This window comes from Balearica regulorum, chromosome 1 (genome assembly GCF_011004875.1).
Source record: "Balearica regulorum gibbericeps isolate bBalReg1 chromosome 1, bBalReg1.pri, whole genome shotgun sequence".
Classification (NCBI taxonomy): domain Eukaryota; kingdom Metazoa; phylum Chordata; class Aves; order Gruiformes; family Gruidae; genus Balearica; species Balearica regulorum.
In genome coordinates this window covers 102,630,208-102,651,879 of record NC_046184.1, presented here as the reverse complement: position 1 = coordinate 102,651,879, position 21,672 = coordinate 102,630,208, and the positions used below count along the sequence as shown (strand labels likewise).

General features: G+C 39.9%; 1 long non-coding RNA gene across 2 annotated transcripts in view; it reads right to left on the bottom strand.

The window, feature by feature from the left end:
• LOC142604211 (uncharacterized) overlaps window positions 1-21,672 on the bottom strand; it is a 61,873-nt gene that overhangs the window by 25,007 nt on the left and 15,194 nt on the right. The window contains exons 1-2 of one of the 2 annotated variants that reach the window (XR_012838099.1): window positions 6,258-6,462; window positions 5,980-6,139 (exon numbers count right to left, since the gene is read on the bottom strand). This is a non-coding gene — a long non-coding RNA (uncharacterized LOC142604211). Of the gene's footprint in view, window positions 1-5,979; window positions 6,140-6,257; window positions 6,463-21,672 lie in introns of those variants that run through there. The other variant, XR_012838098.1, reaches the window with a different exon arrangement.

Below are 21,672 nucleotides of genomic sequence, written 5' to 3'. Positions count from 1 at the left end.
ACATTTATAGTCAGTACAGCACAGAGCAATTGCCTTCAGTGCCCTCTGCAGTAATAAGAAAACTGAGTTCCTGGTCTCCTACTTTCCTGAATTGCTGGTTTAAGATTTTTCTAGTTTAGCTGTGTAGGAATTGGATTTATACCTTTGGTTTGCAATGCAGGAGAGGGAATCTGTGATGAAAGAAATATTGACAGTCTTTCTTCATCCTTTTTTGAGCTGTTAGAGTAAAGCAGGATATGCCCTCCTAATCGCTGAGTTCTCAGCAAAGAAACGAGATGCCCAGCATGCATTCAGGTCTGGGAAAAGGCCAGAGCCAGTAGTACCATGCCAACCCAATGTCGTCACTTACTGGCAATCTGCCACAACAGAAACCACACAGTTGAAAACTGTTTGGTTACACCAGTGGTTCAGGTTTTCTTGCTGGAAGGATGCTCATCTCCTATACTGAACTTTAAGAAAAGCATAACAACTCTAACTCTAGTATTTTTTATATATATATATATCCCTCCTAGACAGCTCCTGGGCTGCTGGAGAGCAGAACAAGAGAATACTGTTGTATGTACATTTTATAGTCAAGGGAACCAAAGCATGGAGGTAAGGACTACATCCCAGAGAAGCACTCAAAGTGCCACTTATGCCAAGCGATTGCGGTGTGAAATCCAGACATGCAGTTTAAATGCTCAAGGACCTAGGATACTCTAAGCATTTTTGTGCACTGGTGGAGTCATGTAGCCATCTTCTCTCCTACGTAGGGAATACTGTCTGAGGGGCACACTGTGCTAATAGCTGTTCCAGTCCAGACCAGGAATGACTTTTGAAATTATTCCCATTTATGGTACTTTAGTTCACATTGTGGACTGGTCACAGCACATGTATGTGTACACACACCCATGATGGCCTTCAGGTGAATCTGTTCCAAAAAGATGAGGGCCAGGTGCGCACCTCATGCTCTCCAACTGCTAATGAGCTCTGCACACACAGGCCCAGACTAGTGTGCTGGCCCAGAGGGAAACCCCTCAAACACCTGCTGTGTGACTGCTGGCTCCTCTGCACCTGCTGCTTTGCTCTGGAAATCTGCTCCTCGTGGCCTACAACTTGCAGAGGGCCTCTAAAACACAACTACAGAGCAGCTACAGGCATCTCCTTGTTAAAAAAGAAACATTCAGAAGTGCTGGAGGTCTCTCCTCTTGCAATCCTGAATCCTCTGCCATGCTCAGCCCGAGGTGTGTTCGCAGCCATACCAGCTAGCCACAAGGCCTCCTGAAGTGCTGGTGCTTTGAGCAGCTCAAATATTCACTAAGTGCATAGCCAGGAGTATTGTGCGGTAACCAAGCGGCAAAGTCGCTGCTCTCTGCCTGGAGGTAATTTTTCATACAGATCACACAGCAGGAGATATCCCCCTCCTTGTCATTACAGCCAAAGCCAGGATCCCCCACCACTGGCACCCACAGGCCACCTGTCTGACACACTGTTTGGGCAACGCGTTCTGGGACTCTAATGAAAACAAATCTATAAACAGATATTGCAGCAGAGCCGTGTCTCCTGCAGTCACAAACTACACAGCTGGACTCTCCTGCATCTCCCATGGGCTGTCTGAAGCGTGTCCCCCAGTTAGCTTTTGGGGCACATATCTCCCCCCATGCACCGTGCGGGAGCTTCAGCACCCAGCTGAGGTTTGTGAATTCCACTTCTGGAAGCAGCTGCCTAAAATTTAAGAGTAGCAATGCTCAGCACAACCATTCTCACACTCACTGGTGGATCCAGGCCAACACGACAGGTCTGGGGCCAAAGCCAAAACTAGGAGTGGAACTCAGGCATTTCTTTTGCATATCCTGGCTATCTAAATTACATTCTCAGATACACAAGTCACAGACCAAGAGTGCAATAGATGCACACTACCTCCCCTTCATTGGAACAAAAAAATAAAAAGTCTTTTTAAGGAGTCAGACTATAATTTGGTTGTTCTTGTTGTTTATCGCCACCACAATGACAGCCTTTTAATTTGGTGCTAATTTGAGTCAATAAGAGATTGATTGCCTATTCCAGCAAAGGAGTACAGATTGTGATAGTTATTCTTGACACACTGCTTGCAATATATAGCCTCCAAGGACACTTCTATCCAATGTCTTTTAACCTTCTTCCGTTGTGAATTACAGTCTAGCAATTTCATTACATGGTCGTCTGTAAGGCTGCATACAGCAGTGTGACTTACTCCACATAGCCCAATAATGGGACTGTGAGAGTAATTAGGGTAATGTGTTAATGTATGGCCCTTGGAGGACTTGCCTGACCAAAAGAAAAAAAGGACTCATGGAAAAAGGAGGAGTAATTGACAGCATGTCTTCACACTCCTAGTCAGACAACATCTGTTCGAATTAGACTTTGTGAATTTGATACTATCTGAACAGCAGGTCTGGTCCAAAAGCCACCAATAACTCTTTTTTTCCCTCCCTCCCTCTTCCTTTTCTACAGAAATCATCATCTCTAAAACAGATTCCTTGGGAAGGCATACGTGAAAATGGATTTTTTTATGCCAAACAGACCTTCATTACCATCAGTAAAATCAACATGGGTATAAGGGATTGCTCATTAAAAGGTGGAATCTCCATATTCTGCTCTTGCAAGAACTGAGATATTTTAAAGAAAAACATATCTGTTATTCATCTTTTCTCCCCAGTGACAAGTTGCTATTGGACACCTTATTTAATAGCTTTGTAGATGCTCCCTGCAAAGAAGAGTGAGAAAATTTATCTCATCTGAAAATGGATTTTCTTTGAGTGGGGAAATCCACAGATCCAGCTCACTTGGCATGGGGATTACCATTCTGAGATAAGCTTAAACTGTCACATCCACTTTTTTTTTTTTTTTCTCCTCCTTTTTGGTCAGAATGTTTAGAGATAGAAGAAGGGAAAGGGGTACCCGATAGTTAAAGCCTCCTTAAAAACTGTAATTCTTCTACTGGGTGTATTGGATCTATGGAGCTGGCTACTAAAAGAAAGGAAATTTAAAGGAAGAAAAAATCTCTATGTTTAATTTTACTACTGGAATTCACAAAATGCAACTTTCAATGTCCCATGCAGAAGAATTCCTGCAGACAAAACTGTAAAATCTTATGCATGAGTATTTGAATCAAAAATGCTGGCACATTTATCTAACCACTGTGTAAGGCAGTATTCACAGCCGTACAAGAACAGAAGAACAGTCATACCAGACCAGATCAAAGACCCATCCACTCAGCATACGGTTCTGATAGCAACAAGGCATAGATATCTACAGATAACACACAGAGTGAACCTTTCCCTGAATTGTCTTTAGAAAAATCAGTAAATTAAAGGCAGTTAAAATAATTCATGAACTTCATCAGATGCTGCTAATAACAAAATTAAATTAAGCTGTGATCTGGCCATTTGCATTCTACAAGCAGAAAAATAAAAGCCAAAATTAGTCATTACTCATCCTAAATTATTTGGTCACATCTAAAACTATTTCAACATATGAAATTATTTACAGATGTTTTTCTTTAGCTAATAATTACACTTCAGACAAAGTGAATTATTTGTTTAATGTTTAGCTCCAAGTTCAAAAACTTCTAGGACATCTGTAATCTTAGATCAACTTTTAAAGACAAGGACAGATAACTTTCAACAGCATTAACAGGAATTACTTTCCCTTCTAGGCTGATCCAGAACAGCAAATCAATACCACAAAGGTTATGTTATGTCTCCTTTTGCTGCAGAACAGCAAGCTGTTGATGATTTGCTTTTTGTAAATGGCTCATTATATTAGTAGAGAAATCATGCATTGTCTGTCTCTGAAATCACTATGCCTTTAGGATTTTTCTCCCTTGATGAAGTGACTCTTGAAGCTAGTGCTTAGAAGAAAGTTTGCTCTATTGCAAAAAATCTGGAAATTTACACATGATTTCATATACATGGCATCTTTGTCATGTTAGGATTGAAAACAGTCCCCCACAGCCACTGATGAGAGTTCTCATCTTTTTTAATGCTGTTCAGTTATTCACTTTTTATGCTAAGTAAGGAATGTCGTATAACAATAAAATTAAGCTGCTTACAGGAAATGTGCAATAATCCATCCTCACTCAAGATAGCTAATGAAAACTGGGATTCATCAAATTCTGCTGATATGAGACTAACTGCATCCAGAACACATTTATCTAACATTCTGGCAACAGATAAATATATTGTGTGTCTTTTTAATTAGAAAATCTGTCTCCCTCTGTTTGATTCTATGGGGCATAAGCATGAATAAAACAAAGCTGCATGCTACATTTACTGACTTACAAGTTCACTGAACAGAAAGGATACTTCCAAGATCATTTTAGTTGGCAATCAAGGCATCTGTGCTACAAACCCATCAAACGGGGGTATCCCTAAGCAAGCGTGCACTTACGAGGACAAGAGCAATCTGACCTCTCTCTGCTGGTCACTGTACGAACACCACCACAGAAAGAGAGGCACGTACTTTAAGGGCGTTTCAGAAACGTAGGCATAAAGTCAACGGGCTGCAAAAGGAGGCGGCAACAGCGAGGATAACAACTGCGCTGCAGGTGAAAGGCTTGAAAGGGAGCGGCAGAGCCATCATGTGGAAATGCACAGAGAAGGGGAAGGTTTCCTTGCTACCATGGCCTGCGTTGGAGTCAGGGATGGAAGAGAAAGTAGCAGTTGGATCACCCCATAGCCAAAAAACACAGCACAGGATCGATGCAAAAGCATTTGGCTATTTAAGCTGCAGCTGCTGGGGGGTACAGTGTTGCTGCCCCTCCGCTTCTGGGCGCTGCTTTGCTTTATCTGGCCATCAGGGAGAAATACAGGAGTTGGATGTAGATGGCTCTTATCCTTTGTCTTTTCTCTCCCTTTTTTTGCTTCTCTGCATTTACCTATCTTTCCTTCCCTCTTCTGCTCCTGTAAGTTTTATTTCTTGGCTCTATCCATAATACATTGAGATTATTTTTCATTAAACTGTACTGAAAAGGCAGGATATTTGTATTGCTCAGGCTCAGGTGGTGATGAAAGAATAAATGAAGCTGGAGGCCGTCTGCTCAACAACTTGATAATTTCTATTACAGATCTTATTGTTAGAACAATAAAGAGAAACTCTTTGTCCTTAATGGAAAAAAAAAAAAATTTGGAGGTATATTATACTTTCAATTTGCAGCAAGTGGACTAGGAAAAAGAAACATTTAAGCAAATGATGAAAAACAAACAAAAATGGGTTTTGCTCTTCTGCCATCCATGACAAGTCAAGCCCCACATTTTTATGCTTACAGACCCTAGAAAAAAACCCACACCTTTATTAAAAGATAAGTTATTATACAAAAAGAATTGGCCAAATAACCACCAGAGCCCAGGCAGAGGCTGCAGTGGCAAGTCAGGCAGCGTCCAAGGGTCCGTCTTAAAAGCAGTTAACCTTGTCTTGCAATCTCTTCCCACCTCTGTGAACACGCTCTGTTTTTCATGGTGCCTGCCTGGAAGAACCATGGACCAGATCTTTCTTTCTCCACTGGCACTGCTACGTCTGCAGGACACAGAGTGCAGCAGCCCTCATGGCTGCAGCCCCCAGGGACCGGCCAGCGTGCCTTGGGGAAAGTGGCCATGGGCAAAGGAGGGAAAAGTGGAAGAAGCCTCGTCTCACACTCTGGGGTGCAGGCTGTGGCTAAGTGGAACCCAGGGCTGCAGCAGGTACCTGACCGCTTTGGTGGTGCCGAGATAAATTATGTTTGGTAACACCTGATCTGGATGACTTCCGGAAAAGAAGCAGTAAAACGTAGTCAGTACATCAAGAATAACAGAAATAAATTTACTATTTTGGGCTTTCACGAGTCTCTTCCTTCTATACATATCAGAGGAGTCTTTTGAATGGGGAGTTTTTTGTGTACCCATACAGGCACTTCATGTAAGCTTCCTAAAGCAACAGGGCCTCTTTCCAAGCAATCTCCTCAGCAGGAGCTTGTACACTTACTGATATGAAGGGAGGGAAGGTGTGGCATGGTTTGAGCTTGTAATCTTCTTTCCCTTCAGCTGAGATGCTTTTTCTCTTTCCTGTCCGTTGATCCTCTTCATGAAGAAAACATTCAGCTTGATGGTAGCTGCTCTTCTAATGCTCTTTAGGCAAAGGTATACTAAGGAATGCAAGAGACTTGGGTATTTCACCTGCATGTAGTGGGGTTTGACAGCCAAGATATCCTAGAGCTTATTCTTACATAAAATTTATACGGTTTTAACTAAAGTAATAGAGACCCTATAATGTCATTATCCTGATATGAACTCATATTTCTATCAAAAGATATTTGTCCCCTACAGGAAAGCAGAAACAACAGTGATACAAAGGCATTTCTAGACTGGTATAATTACATATCCCTTTGACATTGCACTGGCCCTGTAACTGACTGACAGGACTAATCCATACACAAACTCCTTTGAAATTCTTCTAAACAAAGCTATGTTGTATTGGTTATCAAAATGTATATCACATTACACAGGAAATATGCAAATATACTGTTTGCTGAACTACAGAAAGATCTCCCTGTGTTTTCTTCCCAGTGAAACACATAGAACGTTACAAATATATTTGCAAAACACAATGAGGAAGCAGATGCAGACAATACTAGTCATATATTTAAATGGAAATCCACAGTAATATTTTTTAAAAATTGCTTTAAGCAACTGTAGATAGCAACCTACTATTCACAAGGTAAGCCCTAATCTGGAATGCTGTCTCATTTGAGCATTAAGTGCTTTTTTCAATTCATGTATCAGAGTGTTTTTAAAGAAATACATCTTGGTTTCTATGCTTTCAATATCAGTGAAGAACTGCAAATCTCACTTCTCGTAACATTAATTTTGAGTGGCTCTTGCTAGGAGACAAGGCTTCTAAAACTGTCCAATAAAATATTTGAAATACTCGACTACACATAACATTTTTCCGTTTCCCTCTTTACTGACTAATACAAATTTTATGTAGTGACAGAACAATCCCACAAACACTATGGCATTATGCCACATGCTAAGAGTGCAGCGCGCTCTCACGTCACTTGAGCACTGCACCTGTACGGTTTTGGGATGTAAAGCTCCAACGCAGTGCATTTTGTGTGAGGTGAGAAAACTTAAATTCTGGAAGACGGAAGTGAGTAAGGATGCTGGCCTCAGTGGAAACTGGAATCAGTTTTCAAATCCAGATTCCTCATATACAGCTCAATAACTTAAGTTTTAAGCATGAAGTTTGCAGGTACTTGGACTGCAGGCTGAGAGGAAGAGCCAGACACAGTAGTGACATGTGCCATTTTTACACCATGTGTCCGCAGATTGGCGGGGAGCCAGCAAAAAAATGATTTTTACCAAAGAGAAAAACAACTTTTACTTGATAAACATTTTAATGACCCTCAAACCAAGACCTCTTTAGTTTGTGCCCTTCTTGCCCCAAGTTTTTGTCACCCAAAATGCCCAGTAACCTACCATGTTTCAGTTATCTGATCTATTTATTCCTGTAGCACTGCTACAAAAGGTTTAACATAAACAGAACATAAACCAAAAAGAATTCTTCTGCACAGTATAACACCTGTTTCTTACAGAAATATAATTATTATATCTTGCAGAGGGGGGGGGGGGGGAAAAAAAACCAAGCCACCCACATCTTTAAAAAGAATGACAAAGAATTCAAGATATCTCTCAGCCCCTCAGGTGCCGTTCTGGCCCTGTAACTCCACAGTCTGACAAGGGCTCCTAACAGTATGTTGGAATCAAGCATATTTTTAAGTCCTCAGGCTCATTTGGTATTAATCCCTTACAATGATATTGCAGCTCTTAACCTCAGTGTATTTGTGTAGAGAGAATTACAGGTTTTTAATCTAGAATTCAAATTTTGAATTACAGAATGGAAGATCTCTCAGCAGTGTATTTGTGAGCTAAAAGCTTTATCAAAGCCAGAAGAGGATCTTTTCTCTTGTCTGTGTCAAGGCTTGGTTCACACAAATGCTAACATTAGGAAAAAGGAAAGCTCATAAAAGAATGTTGTGGCAAGGTACCTGCTATAGTACTGTATTTGAGCTTTCTCTTGACAGATAGTGAGGTTCTGATGCTGAACCACGAGGCCAGAAATCAAGATCTGAGGTTGGTTTTCAGCTCAGTCGGACTCCTTTCTGATTTTGTGACAGCAAGTGTTTTTTCTATGCCTTTTTTCTGCCACACTAGCCATCTCTGTCTCCTGATGATAAATCCAGATTCAATACTTCCATTTTGTGTTTCCAAATTGTTTTTCTTTTAGAAGTGCTTTATAAAGAGGGTAGTTTCTGTTTAGCACATCTCCTCACACATGTTTCACCAAGTGTATTTTCATTACGTAACCTATAAAACTATGGGCCAAACTCTTTATTTTAAGAGAGTCTTTGACACCAAAGCTTGTTAACCAATCCATTGAGGCATAAGAAATGGAATGGTACCTAACGTAGTATTTTTGAAACTGAAAAATACCTCCCAGTTGGCTGATCATACAGGTGTCTTTTGTTCCACATGTACAACTGTTACATGCTACAGAAACTGGAAAAATATGAAGTCACATCCCTAAAGAGGAATATATGAAAAACAGGTTATTTCCCTCCTCTGCTTACTGAAAGATAAATTAAAATTTTAGGTTAATTTGAAACCAGACAGAGTTTTGTTCCAGCTCTTTAAAAACCTTTGAAAGGACTTGTATCATTTCACTTTGGCAATACCACATAAAGATAATTTCTACCTTTTCTTTAGCATTGAACTGTTTACCAAGTTTAATCTGAGTTGACGTAGTACTTAATTCCTCCAAGAGCAGCAATTTTAGGAGGAAAATCTACCATTTCTAAGTACCTCAGCTTCTACTGTTCCATTTCTACCTCCGCAGTAGATACATTGGCCTAAAAGTGACATAACTGTTCTATCAGTAACATTGAAGCAAAGTTAATCAATCACTGGGACACAGGACCAAGGAAAGCTACAACTCACGTCTGGCTATTTTGTTCTGAGATAAGAGTACAGTCCAAATATAAATTACATGCTTGATGAAGGAATTACAAGATAAAGTGTTATGGCCTGAGTTATACAAGCAATAAAACACAGTTCTGTTGGTTCCTTTCAACGCTTCCACTTCAAAGTTTCCGTTAATTGAGTCTTTCACAAAAGGCAATGCCATAACCAATGTAAATTAAGAACATCCATGCCAGGGAAATATTCTAGAAGATGATATTAAAGCCACTGTTATAATTTCACTAATTAGTGGAAGGAAAGTACTAGAAAGTATGATTTTTAAACTACATGGCAACTACTACTGGTGAATATGAAAACCCTTTGGCAGGCATGAACAAATATATTGTCTTTCTGGAACAGTATAGCACTAGAGCACACACCAAGAAAATTCAAGCAAACTAAACAATCATGCTAAGGAATTTTAAAATAAAATATATACAGTAATCCAGGGAGATAAATTTGTTAGAGTAGCTTCAAAACAACAACAAGATCCATGCATTCACAAGGCACGTGGTATAGTACTTGCATATTTACTGTTGTGACTTCAGAACATAGAGCATCTCTGATGACATCAGTTACAAATAATACCAGCATAAGTGTTTACAGCCACTCAGGATGCTTAGGAGGGAGATTAAGTTGCTTTTTACCACTGGCAGAGTACTACAAGCATTCTTCTTGAATGCTGCTTCAGGAACTAGCATTCAAACACGGTGGTCAGATTTAGAACAGAAAGCATCTCTGCATCTAAGTGCATGTGAGTGCCACAATCTGCAAGGCTAGGTCTGTAATGACTGCCATTAAATCCACACCACCATTTACCCCTCCGCAGCATTTTCCATTTACTTTAGGGCAATCTACCACAAAACTTAGCCATTAAAACCAGCTATGCCTAATGTTAGGACAAGGATGTCTCATGATATGTTTCAAAATCTAAGCATCCACGCATTTAAGATTTTTATTACAAAGGTTATTCAAAATCTATGTTACTATTCTCTTACTGTGGTACCAGTGAAAGGCAGCACTAGCTCAGATGGATAATTTGCTATTTAGGACTTGAAGGTTTGGTGCTGAGGGATTTTACTTTCGCTTGAATTAAAACATTTCATTTTCCTTTTCGGTGTTTCACTCTGGGGTTTGAGAGCAGCTTCCTGGGGAAGAAATTTAATTTATGGCATCCTACTTACGTTGAAAAGTTGCTATCGGGGAGGCTAAGGTAATTTCCCAAGTCAGTGGCTGATACGTGTGAGCGCTGTACTTCCTCAGGCTTTAGGACTATAGAGTGGGAAAAGCTATTTATAAAGTTGTCCACGAGGTGGCAGGAAAAGTTAACTAAAGCTTCATTAGTCCCTTCGTGTCAAGTTGTAATGCAGGGGCAGGGACCACTTCCACTCATTAGTAGACCCTTTATGAGCTGGGGAGGACAAGAGTTACCATAAGTAAAGATGAGAAAGTCTGGATTATGCATGGGCGGCTGAAAAACAGAACAGCCTCTCGCTGACTACTTGGTTTTTTGGATCTAAAGTCTATGAGTGTGTAACACACGTAGTTACAAACACACTCCATTTTTAAGGAAATCCAATCTGAAACAGCATTCCAGCACTGTAATTAATATCTAGAGTCCAATTTAACTTTCAGTCCAACTTCATTTTACAGATACTAGTTTTGCAATACTCAATTTATCCAAAATGCAACAATTTAAAGGAATCCAGTGACAAAAAAAAAAAAAAAAAAGAATAAAAATAACCAGTGACCCAACTGAAAACCATCCATCACTGATGTTCACGCTTTGTAACTGGAACATTGGAATACTGAGTATTTTTACTGACAAATCTCATTAGTACTTTCATATTTATCCATATTGCAATTACAAGAAAGCCCAGGCCACAATACTAGATTTTATACAGAAAAAGTTGGTCTCTAATTTGTGTTAAAAATAAAAAGAATGAGTAATGAAAAAAAAAAATCAGCCTCTGCCCATATTTCCTAGAATTGGTGCTTTGTTCATCCTCTTTTAATTATTTCAAACTCTATTTGTCACTCAGTACATTTTCCTTTTCTTTCACAACCACTGTGCACAGGAAAAAGGATTAGTCTCTCGGGAATTACAAACTGGTTAGACAACAGCCATTAATTAAAATGAACCAAGTTTTCTGGCTTTGGAATAGTTATTAAATGGTATTCACTTAATTTTGCATCAGTAGAACACACAAAAAATTTAGAGAGATTATTCAAATCTTGTCAAATACCAGCCTTGAGAAAAAATATCCAGAAAAAGGTTTTTCATAAGTTGGTAATTCATGTAAACGGACAACCTGGGGTGAGAATGCCTAATACCGTTACTTATTCAGATGTTTAAGTGATAATTTTTTGTTTCTAGAAGCACAACTACCACAGCATGCAAGTTACATCTGGAGAAGAAGCATGAAGTAAACAAGTTCTCTTTGGTTATACGCAGCGCAGAAAATAGCTACCACCGACATGCAGTGAGCAGTTAGGGAAGCCAAAAAGCTTAGCAAGTATCAAGCTTCTGCAACAGCAGATCACACCGTGCCATGGGCAGCCTGTGACAGAGCTCTGCTGCAGATTCATGTGTGCTCTGCTAATAGGAAACTTCTCAGATGATGGTGTCCTAGTACTTAGGAACTTTCACTCAAGTGCTAAGCACAATGGAGAATTAGTCTGCACTACATTTTTTTTTTTCCCCAAACATTCCCCTCCACTTTTTCAAGCTAAAAAAGGAAAAAAAAAAAAAAAAAAAAAAGGGCATTTTCTGCAGAAATATAAGATTTTGTTGGGAAGACCTCAGAGACTTTTCTAGTTGATCTGGATTCTCTCTAATGTAGTTTCCCAAACTTGCTGAATCCTCCACTAGCCTGTTAAATGAATGGTCATACCTGTCATTGCAGAATGGCTGTAAAATGGCATGCAACGTTAAGGACCATACCAATATAGTGACTGCAGAAAGTCAGTTTTCTCCATAAAACAACGGAAAGCCAGTAGGCAAAATGTAACTTTAACAACATCAAGGCAGCAGTGGGCCCAACAGCCCTGAAATCAGACTCTATTTCATTTGATGTTGACACTTCACACTGGGATCAGGAGAAAAGACCTGCTGGGTCAAGGCCATCATATACGGATCCACGGACAGAGGCACTAGGTGCGACAAGGTCGTGAAGGCAGGACACACAACTCCAACCAAAGCAGAGCACCCGGACGTCTTCCCCATTCCTCAGCTCTGTGAATGTTTCACAACCAGAGAGAAAACTCAGTGCTGAGCATATGCGAAAGCAAAAAAAAAAAAAAAAGCAGAGGTAGGGAAGCCAGAGATGGTGGCAAGTCTTACATCCAGAGCACAAGATGTGACTGTTTCCTTCCCTAGCCCACCCCCATCTTCATCAGATACTCGCCAGCATTTTATTACATCATTCGTACTTTGCTTCTAATCACATGGATTTAATTCTCTCACTAGCGCTACTTCAACGAGTGCTGCTACAAAGCATTGGAAGTGCCAGATTCGCAGTTACGGAGCAATGCACAAAGATGTGTTTGCCATTTACTGATCGCTTACAGTGCAGGCCTTTGATCCTAACCGTAGACAAACCCATCATTTCTGTAAGTGTAAGGATCTTGAGTTTTTCCCTTTCATGGATTTGCTTAGGAAGGCAAGAGCTCAGCCTCATACTATACTGCTTTGGTCTCCTAAGGACACCAATAGGCTAAATTCAGTTCCACAGGGAAAGAAGGTCGTGAAACATTAAGTTATTTTTCAAAAACAGAATGAAAATGTTGTCATTTTGAGATTTTCTTCACTTGCATCAGAATTGAGTACTAAAGGGTAAAGTGTTTTGCTTTGCCATTAACTTTAAAAGCATGCAATTTTAGTACTCCACCACAGCAGAGAGGCTATGAATTAGCCTGTGTTCAGCAGAGGAGTGATGGCCTCATCTGAAGTTCTCGTGGCTCCCACATTCATTAGCAGCCTCTCTGCAGGTGCTGCTTAGATCGGTACAGAACAAACCGTATCAACCCTATTTAATTTCCCTCTCAGAATGGGTAACAAGCCTTGGGACTAAGAGAGAAGTAAACTTTGTATCTTGATGTTAGTAAGGCATGATGGTGTCCTGAGTCCCATTCTTATTAGGAAGCAGGGCTGCGTGGCAGGTTCAAAGTTGTGTGTGTATATATATTTGTGTGTGTGTATAAGTCACTTAAAGGAGTTATCAGTGATTTGTTTTCTAAATAGAAATGAAAGGGAGAGCGTTGTGCAGGGAACTGTTCTGGCTTTGGTACTGTTACACGTTTTCTACAGAGACCTGAACAAGGAGGGACAGTGTTCCCAGTCAGTTTGGAAATGGGACCATGCTGGCAAGGACTTCAAATGCAAAAAAAAAAAAAAAAAAAAAAAAAAAAAAAAATACAAATAACACTAAGAAGGAATATGTAAACTGCAGAAAGCAGTCTGAAGAAAATAAAAACAAAACCTTCAAGATGCAGCACAAAAATTCCTTCAACTGACAAGCACAAGGGTTTGTGTTTGGGCAAGGATAAGCAAGTGCACACGACAGGATGAGGAAACTGGTCAGGAAGCAACTTTGCTGAAGATGCCCTTGGATTAGAGCAGATTACCTGATAAAACAAAACAAGAAAAAGATAAACCAAACCAAACAAAAAAACCACCCCACAAACCAAAAAACAACCCTGGGATATGTAGACAGGAAGCCTATTAGCATTATACAGTAATCATTCCATTTTATTCTGAACTAGTAAACCTGTGTTGGAATACATAGTTTTCAGCATCACACTAGAAGAAATAACGGAGGTATCATAGAGAAGAGGTCTGACAATTATTAGAGGCACAGAATACATGATTTATGAAGACAGAGTGTCAGTTTTCCTTACTTTTCCCCCTATGAGCAGCTAATTAAGTCTTCAGATACAGAACGGTTTTAGCAAGGTTATGTTGCCTCACTAAGGCACTCTGGGAACAAGCAATCAGAAAAAGTATGGATCCCTTATGCTAGGTCAGAAATGCGTTAGACATCCAAGATGGCATAGGTAAGGGTCCATTACAAACTTCCCCCAAAATTAGAGATGGGTATGAATAAAGAACTTCAGAGACAATCCTTAAAATTCTGTTATTAAAATATATTAGCTTCCTCTATGCAGAATGGAAAGCAAATGTAATAAAATGCACAGAAGCACTTGAGTGTAATAGAAAAAGTTATCTTCGGACATTCGTTAAGGCAACATTTTAGGTTAAGTTAATGCTGGTTTAGACACGATTTTGACCTTAAAGAAAAGCTGATCATAAAAAAAGTCCTGAATATTGCTACCACAAGTTTATAACATGAGAGATCTGCAAATCAAGCTTATGATTTCAAAAAGGCAAATCTGGAGTCAGGGAATTCACCAGGACTAAAAACTCAAACATCTAAATTGGAATTTAACCAAGTGTGCCCTGAGGTAGGGGATGTGTGATGTTGCCACATCCTCGTATGAACTTAGTACGGGACCAAATATAATTACGTCCAAAAGAGAAAAGGATGTAGAAGAAATGAGGATATAGTTACAAAGATTGGCAAAGGGACTAATCACTGGGGAGAGCTTCAGGTTACTGGTCATCAAGCGTGGGAACAATGTAAGGATTGCTAGAAGTGGAGTCAGAACTTATGAACCAAATTAATAGAAATAACAAATGATTCAGTAGGCATACACTGGGAAAAAATGTAAAAGAATAGAACTTAGTTTATCACATAGTAGAGGGGGGTGAATTTGAGATAAAAAACATCTAAAGCTAGATTAATATTCTGCCTCCATTTCCAATAAAGTCATTTTGAAGGCAAAATGAAGGATAAGTAGCTAACGAGATGAGGAGTCATTACATGTAATATAGAAGCACATTGCCAAAAATGTACACCCAGTACATTCAAATCAGAAGAGTTGGGCCTTTCCTTTCCTAAAATACTGACAGATTTTATACTTGAAATCACAGGTCCTGTAAGAAGGGTTTGAGGCTTTGGGGTTTTTTTTGCTTTAAAAGATGTCAGACTAAGGTAACTGGAGAATAGCAAGGACCTATAATGCCTGTACATAAAAAGGAGAGAAGATATATCCATTAATCTGCATTCAGTAATATCTAAGAGCTATGAACAAGTTTTAGAGGAGGTAATTAAAAACAGACATAAGCAGGAAAAAGGGAGAAAATGCAGCATGCGCTCACCAAAGATGCCTTAGATAAGCAACTTCTTTTTTATTAAGATAGCAGTTTTACCAGCAAAGGAGTTTCCTTAATCCAGATTATGCTTAGACTATTTGATCTGATCTAACAAGCACAAAATGTAGTTTTTATCCCTACCATTTCTTAAAAGAAGAAAATTGTAAAGCAGGTCAAGAATTGGCTAAGGGATAAAAATGAGAATAGCATTTGCTGACAGGGAAACTATTGATGTGGAGGAAAGTTATGAGTGAAACTCCACAAACATAGATGCTAAATATTTAATTAAAGGTGATGGCACAAAAAAACCAACAATACATTGAATAAGTGGTATGCATGAAACTGTTACTCTTTGGTAAATTGAAAGGGATTCAAACATCATGCAGAAAGGTCTGGAGAAACTTCAGAAGTGAAATGAAATAGAATATGAAATCAAAGATCATTTACTTAGCATTTGATAAGAAAATTTCTTACAAATCCATGCTTATGAATCAAAATAGACTGAGAAGAAGGAAAACACAGTTGCCCTACAGAATGGTGAATCCACCAGTGATGTATCACTGTAAAAGGACAAACATGACATATCAGGCTACTTTTTGTATGGAAATAGGAAAGTACAAAACACTGGTAAGTTCTTCACTGGAGATACAAGACACCTGAACCATGAGGAAATTCATCCAAAACAAAACACAGCTGTAAACCACACAGCATGACAAACAGAAAATCTGTAAAAGAGATAATGATTAACTAGGCCTACTAAGATAAAATGGTTGCTCTCTATCCTGATGAACTAAAAACACTAGGGAAATAGAAGACTCATTTAAGCTAAGGGACAATATCATCCAATGAACTTAAGTAGATTATCAATTAATTTTGAACAGAAATTTGAAAAAAAGGTCAAACACAAGAAAAGTGATATTCTGGAGCCGGTAGTTATCTAAAGCAGCCAGAACAAGAAAAGTTAGTAGCATAGTTCAGAAAAGAGATAAATGACGTGAATAATCATGGCAGCAAAAACTGGACCTCTCTATCTAGGTGGTCATGTAGGGTACACACTCCAGACTGGAATAAGAACCTGTGCGCTTTTGTACTAAGAGTGGCCAGCATAGTTGTGAAAGGTCATCTGAATCAATCCAAGTTTTAGAGGTTAATTTTGATTTGGGAGCTGGGTCAATCTTCTGGTCACAGTTGTTTTTCTTCTCTTCTCCATCTTAAATATGATTCACTTATTGCTAACATGTGCTGTGTCTGAGTAGCAGGAGGAAACAGTTCTGCCTCTGAAGCACAGGATAAAAAAAAATACAGCTGGCTTGTGTATACACTTGAAAAAAAAAATGGTCTTGCTGGTTTTGTTCCTTTAGAAGTGTTGGGCAGCTTGTACTATTAATGCCATATCATTCTTTGAAGGCAGATTCTGATATCTGTGCCAGGAGAAGAAATAACTTTCATCTTTTAATAGAATTAGTTGCTGGTGCAAGAGGTCATTACAACATTTTCCTGTGAATCATGGGCTGGGTAATAAAGCCAATAGTCTAACAAGACTCTGCATCCCACTATTGCCCTGGGACTCTGAAGAATGCACATTGAAAAAACTCAAAGGCAAATTATCTGTGACTGCACTCCACACAATTGCTATTGTTAAAAGAAAACAATCAGGAGAATTCCAGAGATAGATAGAAATGCTTATCACATTAGCAAGAGTGGTGCACAACAAGAAATTGACAGGATAGTATAATTTTTTTTAACTCTTATTTTTTAATATATAACTGGATATGATGAAAAGTATTTATATCATATTATCTTGATAGCTTGCAAAGTCACAATGGAACTGTCTTGGGCCCTAGGAACTGTATGTTAGAAGGCTTATCTATTCATACAAGCATTCAACTACACATCATCATATGCATTGTATGGTCTGCCCTCTAGCCAAAAATTCTGAGATATCTCCACATGATTCAAATGATAAGCCCCAGCAGAAGAGAGAGTCCAGCCCAGGGCTAAAGCTGTGGTAAAATATATTTGTGAGACACGAGGTCAATTTTTAATTACTTCATATTTGGGAGATGGCATAACTATGATGTAAGAATCAAGAAGACATTAAAATAATGAGTACTGAAATTGTATTTTTTAAAAAGAAAAATATACAAGCCACACCTACCCCCTCACACCCCCCATCTTCACCTTTTCTTTGCATTCTGCACATACAGACCTAGACACTGGTTGAAGTCAACAAGGTTGATTAAACACAGAAGAGGTTGCCCAGAGATATGGACAGATTTCCAACACTGAAGATATTCACTACCCACATGGTCAAGACCCTGAGTGATCTGAGCTCACCTCAAAGTTAGACCCAGCCAAGTCAGCAGGAAGCCCAGAGCCATGCCCAGTGCTCCACTAGGGTCACTCAGCACCACCACCTGAGGAACATCCCTGCCACGGGGCAGGCCAGGGACACACCCCGCTCTCCTACAGGGTAGAGCAGAACCACCTCTCTCAGTAAGCACAAGGATTGCTTCCCCTGACTTCACCAGGAGCTCCCACTTCTCCTTCCTACTCCCCTGCAAATTAACCTTTGTTTGTGACTTTATCACAGGTGCCTAGGATCCCTTAATCCAAAGTCTTGAGCAGGTGACTAAAACCACCAAGTCTGCCTCACAAAAAAACCCAGAAGTGCAGCCACGTATATGCTGTAGGAGAATCCTGGATAGGAGTCAGAGGCGAAGTCAGTCCGTCCTTCTCTCTTCTGATTATGACCAGTTGTATCAAGAGTCAACCTACACTACATCACTCAGCATTTTTTCTAAAAGTAAAAAATACTTGGAAAAATGCTTTGCATGTGAGCCATTAGAAATTGGATCACCACAAAGGAAAATAGAAGCATCAGTTGATCATCCTCTGTGGTTAAAAAAAAATGATTTTTTAATTTAAATTCAACCTCTGCTTCTCCTTTCTAAATGACTTTTTAATGCTGAAAATATTTCCATCATTTCAGCCATTTTTTTCAGCCATTTTCTTTACTTACAGGAAAAATTATCAAATTACTAAATACCCTACCATATCGTGGCAAACCTTTTTAAAAATTCTTAGCAATTAACTGGGAATTTTTTTAAAAGCCTACAGCCCAGGCAGCAGCAATTTCTGAAGTCGAGGCCCAAGCTGATATATTTGGAGTGTCCATACATTAGAGAATTCTATTACTAAATTCTTACACAAAGGTTACTGGTTTAATAGCACATACGCTGTATCACAGGCAAAGAGATATTTCCATACTATATTTGAACACAGCTATCAAAACCAATTTTCAGTTAAATAGGACCTGACATACCTAAATGGGCAAAAGACAATTTAGAGGGGACCCAGAGTAAAATCAAGATTTAGGTTTTTTATGTAAATATATGTAAAAATATACATTTAAAAAGCCACAGATACGTAAAACAGAATCTCTCCTCATACTTGTGAGACATCAATCTGTCACCAATCTGATTTTTCTCATGGTGCAGGTCTGGAGGTTACACAGAAAGATTTGCAATATCATCTCCATTTGCCATAGGCTGTTCTGAGTTCTCTTAGACAATGCCAACAGAGCTATGCAGAACTGTAATTTTAGCCACCTTTTTTTTTTTTTTTCCAGTTATTCCATTTTCTAATCTCTGTCTCTCAACTTTCCTCTCTTAGTTCACAAGTGCCTTGTGAGTGGTGCCTCAGTATTGCTTCAAAAACACAGGAATAGCAGAAAAAAGGCCATCTCTTCTCAAACCAAAGAGAGAGCAAGAGTGCGTATTTCTGTTAACTCAGACAAACTGCCCTGAAGGATAAAGGGGTCCTTTCCTATTTGAGATCAGAAGATAAGCCAGCACATCTGGCTCTCAGGGCATTTTCCTACTGTTACAGTCCAAATGAGTACTGAGCATTAGGGCACAATGTCACTCCAGAGAAGACAGTGTCCCAGATTTGCAAGCTTTTTTTTTTTTTTTTTCTCATAACAGTAAACATTGTTTTAGAGGATTTGATAAGATCTCAGAAAAAAAGAACTTTTTCAAAGGCTAACGCGTAAATTATGAAGCACTGATCTTCCCTTATGTTTCTGCTCAGGTAGCCAAGTAGATGAGAAAAGAGTGATTCTAGCCCAAGGCACGCTTTATCTTGAGGAAAATGAAATCTGAAAAATGGAATTCTTCCTTATATGGAATTATGAATCCATGGCCAGCTCTCACAGTTTCATCCTCTTTGCAAGCACCATTCTTGCAATGGTGCAAAGTACTGAGACGCAGCTCCTCCTAGGCAGAACATCACAAGTTTTGTTGACTGATATTTCCATCGCTTCTCTCTTTGATGCGGATGCCTCACTGAATAACATTTTCATTTTGTCTAGAACTATGGCAACCTGGGCAGCTGCCAGAAGGCAGCTTTGGTTGACAACTCAAAAGAGTGATTCTCAGGCAAAACAATTAGTGGTAACTGCTCTTTTCCAGGGAGGCAGACTTTTTGGCAAATTGCACAACTAAGTCAGAGAATTCAGACAAGGAGAAATCCAGCCTGCTTTACCCAAAGGAAGGAATGCAGGTTTTTATAGCATGGAAGGAGGAATTCTTTTGGTCTCTCACTGTAGCTCCAAATACCAAAGCTGCCTGTGGCAAGGGTCTGCCCCAAAGGGTACTCCGCGGAGGCAGGTAGGCACCATCGGCGCTATTCAGGGTGCCCCAGCATCACAAGCGACGCACAGAAGAAGCAGCGGCGCTGAAGCTTTCCTGTGACACGCTTGTTGCTCCTCAGGCCCAGTGCCGCTCACCCAAGCACACCGGCTCGCTCGCTCGGCCGATGCACCCCTGCACTGTGCTGCAGGGAAACACCCGCAGGTTCCTGCACAGGGTCCCCCGCCAAAAAGGGCAAGCTCATCCTTCAGGGGTCTGTTTTTGAGGCAGAGCCTAGCCAAGCCCATCCCAATTCCCACCCAGCCGGGGGCTCAGAGCAAGCACCGCTACAACAAGCTCCAAACTCCCCGAGGCTCCTAGGGAGTCTTTCTAGCAACCCCACTCTCTCCCCTCAGGCCGCATTACTGAACAGCTTTTCTGGGCACCGGCCTCTCATTCCGCCAGCGCTGCCAGGCAGCACCAGCCACACCTAGGAAAACTGCTTTACTCGTTAGCAGCACAGTAGCAATTGCAAGGTGAAACCCTTCCAAAGAATTTGCTTAAATCATGCCTGGAGAGTGGCTGAAATTGGTTGTGAATTGCTGAGCTTAAGCCCAGGCTTTCCTTACTTCCCCGGGCTTGATTTGCAGCTTGCTTTTTGGTCTTACTTTCCCCTCCTCGCACGTCCCCTCTAGGTACGTTGGCAATTTGCAGCTTTTGCCGTTAGCAAGCGTGGAGAGTCAGTGCCCGTTTGTAAGCATCCCCCTGCTCAATACGTAATCCGATAGACTTGCTGAAGATGCCTATGTGTTGAATTAATTTTTTTTAATCTGAGTGTTGCTTTTTGAAATATTTGAAACCTATAGTCTTTCTAAAGGTATGTTGCATTAGATACTTATTAGATAGATGTTCTGTATCTACTCTCTCTACCAAGAGTTTACAAGTACAGCCCAAACTTACAGGCCAGTTTAAACAAGCTGTAAGGCAAAACAATTAAGAAGAGTCTGTCCCCAGGGAGTTTGCAGTCTAACTCATATACAAACAGTGTTGGTTTATTTCTAGCCAAGAGTCAGAAATCTAATGCTGTTTAATAAGGCATGCACACCCAGAGAAACTTTTTGCTGGCAAAATGTTCACTGAAATGACCCTTTCTAAACAAGGGGGGATTTTATTTCCCTTCCTATATTTTTAATTTAATGGTTTGCGTAATTTTGCTTCTGTAATTCCCAGTAACAGCTAATACTGTTATTTGCTTGCCGTTTGTTTTTGCTTCCTGCTGTTGAATGAACAATCAGTGTTTACAGATTAGCAGCAGTTGTAAAGCGTCCTGACTTTCTCTTCCATTTCAAAGTTATGAGTGAGAAGCACATTATATTGGTTGCTCTGGCATTTTTAGAGTAGCTTAGGCATTCACGGCGCAAACCACTGTTATTCATACTGTTATAATTCCTCTGCAGTTAAGTCATTACTAGCAATCAGAGCAGGCTTGTAGTACAATTCCTTATTTGGAAATGTCATGTGAGATGCCCAGAGCAATATGAAAAAATAAAGGCCAACTTGTCTGGCTGTGGAGGGATTTATAGCAGGCCCACTGGCAGAGATCTGCTGGGAAGTATTAAGAGCTCCTGCTTAGCTGATCATATAAACACCCAAGCCAGCAGGTGCATTACATTTGTACACTATCTTTTCCCTTCAGGTGCAGTATTAAAAATCCTGTCATCACAGCATGTTTATAGAAACTTGAATTATAATGGCCTTTTCCTGCAGATGGGTGAGCTGAAGTTTTGCTTGAGGTAAACGTGAGATTCATTTAAAA